The sequence below is a fragment of the Euwallacea fornicatus genome, chromosome 37, assembly GCF_040115645.1.
Source record: "Euwallacea fornicatus isolate EFF26 chromosome 37, ASM4011564v1, whole genome shotgun sequence".
NCBI classification, from domain to species: Eukaryota; Metazoa; Arthropoda; class Insecta; order Coleoptera; family Curculionidae; genus Euwallacea; species Euwallacea fornicatus.
Window position 1 is genome coordinate 1,976,086 of NC_089577.1, and position 15,429 is coordinate 1,991,514.

A 15,429-nucleotide genomic window follows, 5' to 3' on the forward strand; every position below is an offset into this window, starting at 1 on the left:
CTGTAAGATGACACAACACATCATATTTGCATCTTGTTCAAGTTCCTTGAAAAATAGTACTTTATGTGCTCAAACACACAACTTTTGTGACTTTTTACACTTTGAACCTCGATAACTTCGGAAAATGATGACCAAATAGCTTAAACAAACTGTCAATTTAATCTACTCGACGAGACCTGTAAGATGACACAACACATCATATTTGCATCTTGTTCAATTTCCAAGAAAAATTGTACTTTATGTGCTCAAACACACATCTTTTATGACTTTTTACACTTTGAAGCTCGATAACTTCGGCAAATGATGACCAAATTGCTTAAACAAACTGTCAATTTAATCTACTCGACGAGACCTGTAAGATGACACAACACATCATATTTGCATCTTGTTCAAGTTCCTTGAAAAATTGTACTTTATGTGCTCAAACACACAACTTTTGTGACTTTTTACACTTTGAAGCTCGATAACTTCGGCAAATGATGACCAAATTGCTTAAATAAAGTGTCCAATGAATCTACTCGACGAGACCTGTAAGATGACACAACACATCATATTTGCATCTTGTTCAATTTCCAAGAAAAATTGTACTTTATGTGCTCAAACACACAACTTTTGTGACTTTTTACACTTTGAAGCTCGATAACTTCGGCAAATGATGACCAAATTGCTTAAATAAAGTGTCCAATGAATCTACTCGACGAGACCTGTAAGATGACACAACACATCATATTTGCATCTTGTTCAATTTCCAAGAAAAATTGTACTTTATGTGCTCAAACACACATCTTTTATGACTTTTTACACTTTGAAGCTCGATAACTTCGGCAAATGATGACCAAATTGCTTAAACAAACTGTCAATTTAATCTACTCGACGAGACCTGTAAGATGACACAACACATCATATTTGCATCTTGTTCAATTTCCAAGAAAAATTGTACTTTATGTGCTCAAAAACACATCTTTTATGACTTTTTACACTTTGAAGCTCGATAACTTCGGCAAATGATGACCAAATTGCTTAAACAAACTGTCAATTTAATCTACTCGACGAGACCTGTAAGATGACACAACACATCATATTTGCATCTTGTTCAATTTCCAAGAAAAATTGTACTTTATGTGCTCAAACACACATCTTTTATGACTTTTTACACTTTGAAGCTCGATAACTTCGGCAAATGATGACCAAATTGCTTAAACAAACTGTCAATTTAATCTACTCGACGAGACCTGTAAGATGACACAACACATCATATTTGCATCTTGTTCAAGTTCCTTGAAAAATAGTACTTTATGTGCTCAAACACACATCTTTTATGACTTTTTACACTTTGAAGCTCGATAACTTCGGCAAATGATGACCAAATTGCTTAAACAAACTGTCAATTTAATCTACTCGACGAGACCTGTAAGATGACACAACACATCATATTTGCATCTTGTTCAAGTTCCTTGAAAAATAGTACTTTATGTGCTCAAACACACATCTTTTATGACTTTTTACACTTTGAAGCTCGATAACTTCGGCAAATGATGACCAAATTGCTTAAACAAACTGTCAATTTAATCTACTCGACGAGACCTGTAAGATGACACAACACATCATATTTGCATCTTGTTCAATTTCCAAGAAAAATTGTACTTTATGTGCTCAAACACACATCTTTTATGACTTTTTACACTTTGAAGCTCGATAACTTCGGCAAATGATGACCAAATTGCTTAAACAAACTGTCAATTTAATCTACTCGACGAGACTTGTAAGATGACACAACACATCATATTTGCATCTTGTTCAATTTCCAAGAAAAATTGTACTTTATGTGCTCAAACACACATCTTTTATGACTTTTTACACTTTGAAGCTCGATAACTTCGGCAAATGATGACCAAATGGCTTAAACAAACTGTCAATTTAATCTACTCGACGAGACCTGTAAGATGACATTACACATCATATTTGCATCTTGTTCAAGTTCCTTGAAAAATAGTACTTTATGTGCTCAAACACACAACTTTTATGACTTTTTACACTTTGAACCTCGATAACTTCGGCAAATGATGACCAAATTGCGTAAACAAACTGTCAATGTAATCTACTCGACGAGACCTGTCAGATGACACAACACATCATATTTGCATCTTGTTCAAGTTCCTTGAAAAATTGTACTTTATGTGCTCAAACACACATCTTTTATGACTTTTTACACTTTGAAGCTCGATAACTTCGGCAAATGATGACCAAATTGCTTAAACAAACTGTCAATTTAATCTACTCGACGAGACCTGTAAGATGACACAACACATCATATTTGCATCTTGTTCAATTTCCAAGAAAAATTGTACTTTATGTGCTCAAACACACATCTTTTATGACTTTTTACACTTTGAAGCTCGATAACTTCGGCAAATGATGACCAAATTGCTTAAACAAACTGTCAATTTAATCTACTCGACGAGACCTGTAAGATGACACAACACATCATATTTGCATCTTGTTCAAGTTCCTTGAAAAATTGTACTTTATGTGCTCAAACACACAACTTTTATGACTTTTTACACTTTGAAGCTCGATAACTTCGGCAAATGATGACCAAATTGCTTAAACAAACTGTCAATTTAATCTACTCGACGATACCTGTAAGATGACACAACACATCATATTTGCATCTTGTTCAAGTTCCTTGAAAAATAGTACTTTATGTGCTCAAACACACAACTTTTGTGACTTTTTACACTTTGAAGCTCGATAACTTCGGCAAATGATGACCAAATTGCTTAAATAAAGTGTCCAATGAATCTACTCGACGAGACCTGTAAGATGACACAACACATCATATTTGCATCTTATTCAAGTTCCTTGAAAAATAGTACTTTATGTGCTCAAACACACAACTTTTGTGACTTTTTACACTTTGAAGCTCGATAACTTCGGCAAATGATGACCAAATTGCTTAAATAAAGTGTCCAATGAATCTACTCGACGAGACCTGTAAGATGACACAACACATCATATTTGCATCTTGTTCAATTTCCAAGAAAAATTGTACTTTATGTGCTCAAACACACAACTTTTGTGACTTTTTACACTTTGAAGCTCGATAACTTCGGCAAATGATGACCAAATTGCTTAAATAAAGTGTCCAATGAATCTACTCGACGAGACCTGTAAGATGACACAACACATCATATTTGCATCTTGTTCAAGTTTCTTGAAAAATAGTACTTTATGTGCTCAAACACACAACTTTTGTGACTTTTTACACTTTGATGCTCGATATGTTCGGGAAATGATGACCAAATGGCTTAAACAAACTGTCAATTTAATCTACTCGACGAGACCTGTAAGATGACACAACACATCATATTTGCATCTTGTTCAAGTTTCTTGAAAAATAGTACTTTATGTGCTCAAACACACAACTTTTGTGACTTTTTACACTTTGAACCTCGATAACTTCGGCAAATGATGACCAAATTGCTTAAACAAACTGTCAATTTAATCTACTCGACGATACCTGTAAGATGACACAACACATCATATTTGCATCTTGTTCAAGTTCCTTGAAAAATAGTACTTTATGTGCTCAAACACACAACTTTTGTGACTTTTTACACTTTGAACCTCGATAACTTCGGAAAATGATGACCAAATAGCTTAAACAAACTGTCAATTTAATCTACTCGACGAGACCTGTAAGATGACACAACACATCATATTTGCATCTTGTTCAATTTCCAAGAAAAATTGTACTTTATGTGCTCAAACACACATCTTTTATGACTTTTTACACTTTGAAGCTCGATAACTTCGGCAAATGATGACCAAATTGCTTAAACAAACTGTCAATTTAATCTACTCGACGAGACCTGTAAGATGACACAACACATCATATTTGCATCTTGTTCAAGTTCCTTGAAAAATTGTACTTTATGTGCTCAAACACACAACTTTTGTGACTTTTTACACTTTGAAGCTCGATAACTTCGGCAAATGATGACCAAATTGCTTAAATAAAGTGTCCAATGAATCTACTCGACGAGACCTGTAAGATGACACAACACATCATATTTGCATCTTGTTCAATTTCCAAGAAAAATTGTACTTTATGTGCTCAAACACACAACTTTTGTGACTTTTTACACTTTGAAGCTCGATAACTTCGGCAAATGATGACCAAATTGCTTAAATAAAGTGTCCAATGAATCTACTCGACGAGACCTGTAAGATGACACAACACATCATATTTGCATCTTGTTCAATTTCCAAGAAAAATTGTACTTTATGTGCTCAAACACACATCTTTTATGACTTTTTACACTTTGAAGCTCGATAACTTCGGCAAATGATGACCAAATTGCTTAAACAAACTGTCAATTTAATCTACTCGACGAGACCTGTAAGATGACACAACACATCATATTTGCATCTTGTTCAATTTCCAAGAAAAATTGTACTTTATGTGCTCAAACACACATCTTTTATGACTTTTTACACTTTGAAGCTCGATAACTTCGGCAAATGATGACCAAATTGCTTAAACAAACTGTCAATTTAATCTACTCGACGAGACCTGTAAGATGACACAACACATCATATTTGCATCTTGTTCAAGTTCCTTGAAAAATAGTACTTTATGTGCTCAAACACACATCTTTTATGACTTTTTACACTTTGAAGCTCGATAACTTCGGCAAATGATGACCAAATTGCTTAAACAAACTGTCAATTTAATCTACTCGACGAGACCTGTAAGATGACACAACACATCATATTTGCATCTTGTTCAAGTTCCTTGAAAAATAGTACTTTATGTGCTCAAACACACATCTTTTATGACTTTTTACACTTTGAAGCTCGATAACTTCGGCAAATGATGACCAAATTGCTTAAACAAACTGTCAATTTAATCTACTCGACGAGACCTGTAAGATGACACAACACATCATATTTGCATCTTGTTCAATTTCCAAGAAAAATTGTACTTTATGTGCTCAAACACACATCTTTTATGACTTTTTACACTTTGAAGCTCGATAACTTCGGCAAATGATGACCAAATTGCTTAAACAAACTGTCAATTTAATCTACTCGACGAGACTTGTAAGATGACACAACACATCATATTTGCATCTTGTTCAATTTCCAAGAAAAATTGTACTTTATGTGCTCAAACACACATCTTTTATGACTTTTTACACTTTGAAGCTCGATAACTTCGGCAAATGATGACCAAATGGCTTAAACAAACTGTCAATTTAATCTACTCGACGAGACCTGTAAGATGACACAACACATCATATTTGCATCTTGTTCAATTTCCATGAAAAATAGTACTTTATGTGCTCAAACACACATCTTTTATGACTTTTTACACTTTGAAGCTCGATAACTTCGGCAAATGATGACCAAATTGCTTAAACAAACTGTCAATTTAATCTACTCGACGAGACCTGTAAGATGACACAACACATCATATTTGCATCTTGTTCAATTTCCAAGAAAAATTGTACTTTATGTGCTCAAACACACATCTTTTATGACTTTTTGCACTTTGAAGCTCGATAACTTCGGCAACTGATGACCAAATTGCTTAAACAAACTGTCAATTTAATCTACTCGACGAGACCTGTCAGATGACACAACACATCATATTTGCATCTTGTTCAAGTTCCTTGAAAAATAGTACTTTATGTGCTCAAACACACAACTTTTATGACTTTTTACACTTTGAAGCTCGATAACTTCGGCAAATGATGACCAAATTGCTTAAACAAACTGTCAATTTAATCTACTCGACGAGACCTGTAAGATGACACAACACATCATATTTGCATCTTGTTCAATTTCCATGAAAAATTGTACTTTATGTGCTCAAACACACATCTTTTATGACTTTTTACACTTTGAAGCTCGATAACTTCGGCAAATGATGACCAAATTGCTTAAACAAACTGTCAATTTAATCTACTCGACGAGACCTGTAAGATGACACAACACATCATATTTGCATCTTGTTCAAGTTCCTTGAAAAATTGTACTTTATGTGCTCAAACACACAACTTTTATGACTTTTTACACTTTGAAGCTCGATAACTTCGGCAAATGATGACCAAATTGCTTAAACAAACTGTCAATTTAATCTACTCGACGATACCTGTAAGATGACACAACACATCATATTTGCATCTTGTTCAAGTTCCTTGAAAAATAGTACTTTATGTGCTCAAACACACAACTTTTGTGACTTTTTACACTTTGAATCTATATATCTTCGGGAAATGATGACAAAATTGCTTAAACAAAGTGTCAATTTAATCTACTCGACGAGACCTGTAAGATGACACAACACATCATATTTGCATCTTGTTCAATTTCCAAGAAAAATTGTACTTTATGTGCTCAAACACCCAACTTTTGTGACTTTTTACACTTTGATGCTCGATATCTTCGTGAAATGATGACCAAATGGCTTAAACAAACTGTCAATTTAATCTACTCGACGAGACCTGTAAGATGACACAACACATCATATTTGCATCTTGTTCAAGTTCCTTGAAAAATAGTACTTTATGTGCTCAAACACACAACTTTTGTGACTTTTTACACTTTGAAGCTCGATAACTTCGGCAAATGATGACCAAATTGCTTAAATAAAGTGTCCAATGAATCTACTCGACGAGACCTGTAAGATGACACAACACATCATATTTGCATCTTATTCAAGTTCCTTGAAAAATAGTACTTTATGTGCTCAAACACACAACTTTTGTGACTTTTTACACTTTGAAGCTCGATAACTTCGGCAAATGATGACCAAATTGCTTAAATAAAGTGTCCAATGAATCTACTCGACGAGACCTGTAAGATGACACTACACATCATATTTGCATCTTATTCAAGTTCCTTGAAAAATTGTACTTTATGTGCTCAAGCACACAACTTTTGTGACTTTTTACACTTTGAAGATCGATAACTTCGGCAAATGATGACCAAATTGCTTAAATAAAGTGTCCAATGAATCTACTCGACGAGACCTGTAAGATGACACTACACATCATATTTGCATCTTATTCAAGTTCCTTGAAAAATAGTACTTTATGTGCTCAAGCACACAACTTTTGTGACTTTTTACACTTTGAAGATCGATAACTTCGGCAAATGATGACCAAATTGCTTAAATAAAGTGTCCAATGAATCTACTCGACGAGACCTGTAAGATGACACAACACATCATATTTGCATCTTATTCAAGTTCCTTGAAAAATAGTACTTTATGTGCTCAAACACACAACTTTTGTGACTTTTTACACTTTGAAGCTCGATAACTTCGGCAAATGATGACCAAATTGCTTAAATAAAGTGTCCAATGAATCTACTCGACGAAACCTGTAAGATGACACAACACATCATATTTGCATCTTATTCAAGTTCCTTGAAAAATAGTACTTTATGTGCTCAAACACACAACTTTTGTGACTTTTTACACTTTGAAGCTCGATAACTTCGGCAAATGATGACCAAATTGCTTAAATAAAGTGTCCAATGAATCTACTCGACGAAACCTGTAAGATGACACAACACATCATATTTGCATCTTATTCAAGTTCCTTGAAAAATAGTACTTTATGTGCTCAAACACACAACTTTTGTGACTTTTTACACTTTGAAGCTCGATAACTTCGGCAAATGATGACCAAATGGCTTAAACAAACTGTCAATTTAATCTACTCGACGAGACCTGTAAGATGACACAACACATCATATTTGCATCTTGTTCAATTTCCTTGAAAAATAGTACTTTATGTGCTCAAACACAAAACTTTTATGACTTTTTACACTTTGAAGCTCGATAACTTCGGCAAATGATGACCAAATTGCTTAAACAAACTGTCAATGTAATCTACTCGACGAGACCTGTAAGATGACACAACACATCATATTTGCATCTTGTTCAATTTCCAAGAAAAATTGTACTTTATGTGCTCAAACACACATCTTTTATGACTTTTTACACTTTGAAGCTCGATAACTTCGGCAACTGATGACCAAATTGCTTAAACAAACTGTCAATTTAATCTACTCGACGAGACCTGTCAGATGACACAACACATCATATTTGCATCTTGTTCAAGTTCCTTGAAAAATAGTACTTTATGTGCTCAAACACACAACTTTTATGACTTTTTACACTTTGAAGCTCGATAACTTCGGCAAATGATGACCAAATTGCTTAAACAAACTGTCAATTTAATCTACTCGACGAGACCTGTAAGATGACACAACACATCATATTTGCATCTTGTTCAATTTCCATGAAAAATAGTACTTTATGTGCTCAAACACACATCTTTTATGACTTTTTACACTTTGAAGCTCGATAACTTCGGCAAATGATGACCAAATTGCTTAAACAAACTGTCAATTTAATCTACTCGACGAGACCTGTAAGATGACACAACACATCATATTTGCATCTTGTTCAATTTCCAAGAAAAATTGTACTTTATGTGCTCAAACACACATCTTTTATGACTTTTTGCACTTTGAAGCTCGATAACTTCGGCAACTGATGACCAAATTGCTTAAACAAACTGTCAATTTAATCTACTCGACGAGACCTGTCAGATGACACAACACATCATATTTGCATCTTGTTCAAGTTCCTTGAAAAATAGTACTTTATGTGCTCAAACACACAACTTTTATGACTTTTTACACTTTGAAGCTCGATAACTTCGGCAAATGATGACCAAATTGCTTAAACAAACTGTCAATTTAATCTACTCGACGAGACCTGTAAGATGACACAACACATCATATTTGCATCTTGTTCAATTTCCATGAAAAATAGTACTTTATGTGCTCAAACACACATCTTTTATGACTTTTTACACTTTGAAGCTCGATAACTTCGGCAAATGATGACCAAATTGCTTAAACAAACTGTCAATTTAATCTACTCGACGAGACCTGTAAGATGACACAACACATCATATTTACATCTTGTTCAATTTCCAAGAAAAATTGTACTTTATGTGCTCAAACACACATCTTTTATGACTTTTTACACTTTGAAGCTCGATAACTTCGGCAAATGATGACCAAATTGCTTAAACAAACTGTCAATTTAATCTACTCGACGAGACCTGTAAGATGACACAACACATCATATTTGCATCTTGTTCAATTTCCACGAAAAATAGTACTTTATGTGCTCAAACACACAACTTTTGTGACTTTTTACACTTTGATGCTCGATATGTTCGGGAAATGATGACCAAATGGCTTAAACAAACTGTCAATTTAATCTACTCGACGACACCTGTAAGATGACACAACACATCATATTTGCATCTTGTTCAAGTTCCTTGAAAAATAGTACTTTATGTGCTCAAACACACAACTTTTGTGACTTTTTACACTTTGAAGCTCGATAACTTCGGCAAATGATGACCAAATTGCTTAAATAAAGTGTCCAATGAATCTACTCGACGAGACCTGTAAGATGACACTACACATCATATTTGCATCTTATTCAAGTTCCTTGAAAAATTGTACTTTATGTGCTCAAGCACACAACTTTTGTGACTTTTTACACTTTGAAGATCGATAACTTCGGCAAATGATGACCAAATTGCTTAAATAAAGTGTCCAATGAATCTACTCGACGAGACCTGTAAGATGACACTACACATCATATTTGCATCTTATTCAAGTTCCTTGAAAAATAGTACTTTATGTGCTCAAGCACACAACTTTTGTGACTTTTTACACTTTGAAGATCGATAACTTCGGCAAATGATGACCAAATTGCTTAAATAAAGTGTCCAATGAATCTACTCGACGAGACCTGTAAGATGACACAACACATCATATTTGCATCTTATTCAAGTTCCTTGAAAAATAGTACTTTATGTGCTCAAACACACAACTTTTGTGACTTTTTACACTTTGAAGCTCGATAACTTCGGCAAATGATGACCAAATTGCTTAAATAAAGTGTCCAATGAATCTACTCGACGAAACCTGTAAGATGACACAACACATCATATTTGCATCTTATTCAAGTTCCTTGAAAAATAGTACTTTATGTGCTCAAACACACAACTTTTGTGACTTTTTACACTTTGAAGCTCGATAACTTCGGCAAATGATGACCAAATTGCTTAAATAAAGTGTCCAATGAATCTACTCGACGAAACCTGTAAGATGACACAACACATCATATTTGCATCTTATTCAAGTTCCTTGAAAAATAGTACTTTATGTGCTCAAACACACAACTTTTGTGACTTTTTACACTTTGAAGCTCGATAACTTCGGCAAATGATGACCAAATGGCTTAAACAAACTGTCAATTTAATCTACTCGACGAGACCTGTAAGATGACACAACACATCATATTTGCATCTTGTTCAATTTCCTTGAAAAATAGTACTTTATGTGCTCAAACACAAAACTTTTATGACTTTTTACACTTTGAAGCTCGATAACTTCGGCAAATGATGACCAAATTGCTTAAACAAACTGTCAATGTAATCTACTCGACGAGACCTGTAAGATGACACAACACATCATATTTGCATCTTGTTCAATTTCCAAGAAAAATTGTACTTTATGTGCTCAAACACACATCTTTTATGACTTTTTACACTTTGAAGCTCGATAACTTCGGCAACTGATGACCAAATTGCTTAAACAAACTGTCAATTTAATCTACTCGACGAGACCTGTCAGATGACACAACACATCATATTTGCATCTTGTTCAAGTTCCTTGAAAAATAGTACTTTATGTGCTCAAACACACAACTTTTATGACTTTTTACACTTTGAAGCTCGATAACTTCGGCAAATGATGACCAAATTGCTTAAACAAACTGTCAATTTAATCTACTCGACGAGACCTGTAAGATGACACAACACATCATATTTGCATCTTGTTCAATTTCCATGAAAAATAGTACTTTATGTGCTCAAACACACATCTTTTATGACTTTTTACACTTTGAAGCTCGATAACTTCGGCAAATGATGACCAAATTGCTTAAACAAACTGTCAATTTAATCTACTCGACGAGACCTGTAAGATGACACAACACATCATATTTGCATCTTGTTCAATTTCCAAGAAAAATTGTACTTTATGTGCTCAAACACACATCTTTTATGACTTTTTGCACTTTGAAGCTCGATAACTTCGGCAACTGATGACCAAATTGCTTAAACAAACTGTCAATTTAATCTACTCGACGAGACCTGTCAGATGACACAACACATCATATTTGCATCTTGTTCAAGTTCCTTGAAAAATAGTACTTTATGTGCTCAAACACACAACTTTTATGACTTTTTACACTTTGAAGCTCGATAACTTCGGCAAATGATGACCAAATTGCTTAAACAAACTGTCAATTTAATCTACTCGACGAGACCTGTAAGATGACACAACACATCATATTTGCATCTTGTTCAATTTCCATGAAAAATAGTACTTTATGTGCTCAAACACACATCTTTTATGACTTTTTACACTTTGAAGCTCGATAACTTCGGCAAATGATGACCAAATTGCTTAAACAAACTGTCAATTTAATCTACTCGACGAGACCTGTAAGATGACACAACACATCATATTTACATCTTGTTCAATTTCCAAGAAAAATTGTACTTTATGTGCTCAAACACACATCTTTTATGACTTTTTACACTTTGAAGCTCGATAACTTCGGCAAATGATGACCAAATTGCTTAAACAAACTGTCAATTTAATCTACTCGACGAGACCTGTAAGATGACACAACACATCATATTTGCATCTTGTTCAATTTCCACGAAAAATAGTACTTTATGTGCTCAAACACACAACTTTTGTGACTTTTTACACTTTGATGCTCGATATGTTCGGGAAATGATGACCAAATGGCTTAAACAAACTGTCAATTTAATCTACTCGACGACACCTGTAAGATGACACAACACATCATATTTGCATCTTGTTCAAGTTCCTTGAAAAATAGTACTTTATGTGCTCAAACACACAACTTTTATGACTTTTTACACTTTGAACCTCGATAACTTCGGCAAATGATGACCAAATTGCGTAAACAAACTGTCAATGTAATCTACTCGACGAGACCTGTCAGATGACACAACACATCATATTTGCATCTTGTTCAAGTTCCTTGAAAAATTGTACTTTATGTGCTCAAACACACATCTTTTATGACTTTTTACACTTTGAAGCTCGATAACTTCGGCAAATGATGACCAAATTGCTTAAACAAACTGTCAATTTAATCTACTCGACGAGACCTGTAAGATGACACAACACATCATATTTGCATCTTGTTCAAGTTCCTTGAAAAATTGTACTTTATGTGCTCAAACACACATCTTTTATGACTTTTTACACTTTGAAGCTCGATAACTTCGGCAAATGATGACCAAATTTCTTAAACAAACTGTCAATTTAATCTACTCGACGAGACCTGTAAGATGACACAACACATCATATTTGCATCTTGTTCAATTTCCTTGAAAAATAGTACTTTATGTGCTCAAACACACAACTTTTACGACTTTTTACACTTTGAACCTCGATAACTTCGGCAAATGATGACCAAATTGCTTAAACAAACTGTCAATGTAATCTACTCGACGAGACCTGTCAGATGACACAACACATCATATTTGCATCTTGTTCAATTTCCAAGAAAAATTGTACTTTATGTGCTCAAACACACAACTTTTATGACTTTTTACACTTTGAACCTCGATAACTTCCGCAAATGATGACCAAATTTCTTAAACAAACTGTCAATTTAATCTACTCGACGAGACCTGTAAGATGACACAACACATCATATTTGCATCTTGTTCAATTTCCTTGAAAAATAGTACTTTATGTGCTCAAACACACAACTTTTATGACTTTTTACACTTTGAACCTCGATAACTTCGGCAAATGATGACCAAATTGCTTAAACAAACTGTCAATTTAATCTACTCGACGAGACCTGTAAGATGACACAACACATCATATTTGCATCTTGTTCAATTTCCAAGAAAAATTGTACTTTATGTGCTCAAACACACATCTTTTATGACTTTTTACACTTTGAAGCTCGATAACTTCGGCAAATGATGACCAAATTGCTTAAACAAACTGTCAATTTAATCTACTCGACGAGACCTGTCAGATGACACAACACATCATATTTGCATCTTATTCAAGTTCCTTGAAAAATAGTACTTTATGTGCTCAAACACACAACTTTTATGACTTTTTACACTTTGAAGCTCGATAACTTCGGCAAATGATGACCAAATTGCTTAAACAAACTGTCAATTTAATCTACTCGACGAGACCTGTCAGATGACACAACACATCATATTTGCATCTTATTCAAGTTCCTTGAAAAATAGTACTTTATGTGCTCAAACACACAACTTTTATGACTTTTTACACTTTGAAGCTCGATAACTTCGGCAAATGATGACCAAATTGCTTAAACAAACTGTCAATTTAATCTACTCGACGAGACCTGTCAGATGACACAACACATCATATTTGCATCTTATTCAAGTTCCTTGAAAAATAGTACTTTATGTGCTCAAACACACAACTTTTATGACTTTTTACACTTTGAAGCTCGATAACTTCGGGAAATGATGACCAAATTGCTTAAACAAACTGTCAATTTAATCTACTCGACGAGACCTGTAAGATGACACAACACATCATATTTGCATCTTGTTCAATTTCCAAGAAAAATTGTACTTTATGTGCTCAAACACACATCTTTTATGACTTTTTACACTTTGAAGCTCGATAACTTCGGCAAATGATGACCAAATTGCTTAAACAAACTGTCAATTTAATCTACTCGACGAGGCCTGTAAGATGACACAACACATCATATTTGCATCTTGTTCAATTTCCAAGAAAAATTGTACTTTATGTGCTCAAACACACATCTTTTATGACTTTTTACACTTTGAAGCTCGATAACTTCGGCAAATGATGACCAAATTGCTTAAACAAACTGTCAATTTAATCTACTCGACGAGACCTGTAAGATGACACAACACATCATATTTGCATCTTGTTCAAGTTCCTTGAAAAATTGTACTTTATGTGCTCAAACACACAACTTTTGTGACTTTTTACACTTTGAACCTCGATAACTTCGGGAAATGATGACCAAATTGCTTAAACAAACTGTCAATTTAATCTACTCGACGAGACCTGTAAGATGACACAACACATCATATTTGTATCTTGTTCAATTTCCAAGAAAAATTGTACTTTATGTGCTCAAACACACATCTTTCTTGACTTTTCAAGCTTTGAACCTCCGCAGCTCCGGCTAATGTGCTTCAAATACCTTCAAAATTTGACCACAGAATCACCTCGACGAGCTCTTTAACATGACTAATAATGCTTAAGTCCATCTGGGTGAGTTTTCTAGAAACCGAGTAATTGATGTGCTCAAACACACATCTTTCGTGACTTTTCAAGTTTTAAACATCAGGAACTTCGGCAAATGTGCTTCAAATACCTTCAAAATTTGACCACAGAATCACCTCGACGAGCTCTTTAACATGACTTATGATGCTTAAGTCTATCTGGGTGAGTTTTCTAGAAACCGAGTAATTAACGTGCTCAAACACACATCTTTCTTGACTTTTCAAGCTTTGAACCTCCGCAGCTCCGGCTAATGTGCTTCAAATACCTTCAAAATTTGACCACAGAATCACCTCGACGAGCTCTGTAACATGACTAATAATGCTTAAGTCCATCTGGGTGAGTTTTCTAGAAACCGAGTAATTGATGTGCTCAAACACACATCTTTCGTGACTTTTCAAGTTTTAAACATCAGGAACTTCGGCAAATGTGCTTCAAATACCTTCAAAATTTGACCACAGAATCACCTCGACGAGCTCTTTAACATGACTTATGATGCTTAAGTTTATCTGGGTGAGTTTTCTAGAAACCGAGTAATTAATGTGCTCAAACACACATCTTTCTTGACTTTTCTCTCTTTGAACCTCCGCAGCTCCGGCTAATGTGCTTCAAATACCTTCAAAATTTGACCACAGAATCACCTCGACGAGCTCTTTAACATGACTTATGATGCTTAAGTCTATCTGGGTGAGTTTTCTAGAAACCGAGTAATTGATGTGCTCAAACACACATCTTTCGTGACTTTTCAAGTTTTAAACATCAGGTACTTCGGCAAATGTGCTTCAAATACCTTCAAAATTTGACCACAGAATCACCTCGACGAGCTCTTTAACATGACTTATGATGCTTAAGTCTATCTGGGTGAGTTTTCTAGAAACCGAGTAATTGATGTGCTCAAACACACATCTTTCGTGACTTTTCAAGTTTTAAACATCAGGAACTTCGGCAAATGTG